Source organism: Priapulus caudatus, unplaced genomic scaffold, assembly GCF_000485595.1.
Source record: "Priapulus caudatus unplaced genomic scaffold, Priapulus_caudatus-5.0.1 Scaffold121, whole genome shotgun sequence".
Classification (NCBI taxonomy): domain Eukaryota; kingdom Metazoa; phylum Priapulida; class Priapulimorpha; order Priapulimorphida; family Priapulidae; genus Priapulus; species Priapulus caudatus.
In genome coordinates this window covers 155,460-157,393 of record NW_014577182.1, presented here as the reverse complement: position 1 = coordinate 157,393, position 1,934 = coordinate 155,460, and positions in this window count along the sequence as shown.

Sequence of the window (1,934 nt, the reverse complement as noted above, 5' to 3'; positions counted from 1 at the left end):
GTGTGTGTGTGTGTGTGTGTGTGTGTGTGTGTGTGTGTGTGTAGTGTGTGTAGTGTGTGTAGTGTGTGTGTGTGTGTGTGTGTGTGTGTGTGTGTGTGTGTGTGTGTGTGTGTGTGTGTGTGTGTGTGTGTGTGTGTGTGTGTGTGTGTGTGTGTGTGTGTGTGTGTGTGTGTGCCTGCGTGTGTGTTCGTGAGTGCATGCGCTACAGGTTTACGATCCGAACGCTGCTCCAACTAGTAAATAAAAAAATATAAAAAAGACTATACCAAAAACTAATACCAAAAATCGATGAGACTATAGAGAAATGTGCAATGCCAATATGACTAAAATGGATTCGTTTTAATTATTTCTATTTGATAGATTTTACCATCAAAACCCGATTTGTTGGTGTAATTATTAACTTCAAACTTTCATTAACAACATATCTTCTACTTTTGTCTGTTTTGCTATAACTAATAACTGCCTAACGACTTGTAGCAAAACACTTAAACAACTAGACTAGTAAAAGCCATTTAAATACCAACGAAATTATTAAAATATATGACTAACGATGACTAATCAAAATATGAACTGATAGCAAACTAACAATTAAAAGTGAAAGACTAAAAACAGTTACGACTAAACAATTACCATCAACCCTAACCAATATTAGTGAAGGAACAGTTATTGATACTAAAGAGCGCGGTGGTGATTTTTGCAGCGGTGCCTACCACACGCACGCCGCGAAGGCTGTGCACTAATCTTACCAAGCTTTATTAGTTCCCCCTTGATTGATGTTTGCTGGCATTGCGAGCGAAACAAAGCCGCAGCGTGTATGCTCCGAGCAGCCATCCTCTGTTTGATTGTTAGCAAGGCAAATTTGCTGAAGCTCAGATAAGCTCTTTACGTAAATATGAAAAATGAGAAATGTTCGCCAGGCGCGTGCAAACACGCCCGCCACGAGAAGGGCGGGAAATGCAGGCGGGTAGACTGGCAAGCAATATGATAGGCTGGCAGGCTGGCAGACAAGCAGGCAATCAGGCAGACACACAGATATTGTGGCTAGTAGGCAGGTGGGCAGGTAAGCTAGCAGGCAGACATGTAGAGTGGGAGACATGCAGGCAGGCAGGCCGTTAGGCAAGTAGGTATGCAGATAGGCAGGCTGGCAGCCATGCAGACAGGGAGACAGGCAGTCAGGTAGTTAGGCAGGGTAGAGAGACAGACAGACAGACAGACAGACAGACAGACAGACAGACAGACAGACAGACAAAATGACAGACAGACAGACAGACAGACAGACAGAAAAAGAAGTAGGGAGGCAGGCAGGCAGACAGACAGGCAGGCAGGCATGAAAGCAGGAGAGCAAAGGCAATCATGCAGGCACCTTCCTTTATTAAACGCACTCGTACGTTATTAGAGATCTGAGGTAAACCTCAAACACCGCGATATTACGACTACCAATGTTGCGTTATGGATTACGTCTATAAATACAATATGTTTCAATCGACTGCATAAACTTATCTCGAGGTCGTTAATTAAACAAAGTTTTATTTGATCTTCGCCGACATAGCGTTGTTGTAAAAATAAAATTCGACGCACACACGATGGAAGCGTCTTGCTGTCAATTGTAGTAATTAATAAAATGCAGATTTTATTATTTTACGCTTGCAAAAATATGACATTTTTATTTATGATGACGTAATGATGACGTTATCTCCTCCACCCAAACCCACACACACACATAAAACTTAAATACATACACAAGCACATTCGCACGCTCGCACGCACACGCACACGCGCACGCACAAGCGTATACACATTCAACAAGAGCCATAATAATATAATTAATAATATTATGCACGAGCCGATCCACTTACTTAATAATGTAAGCGCATGCTCCGTATCGACTGACGACACTGCTATTGACAATATCGCCTTACATATTCAATTTCGTG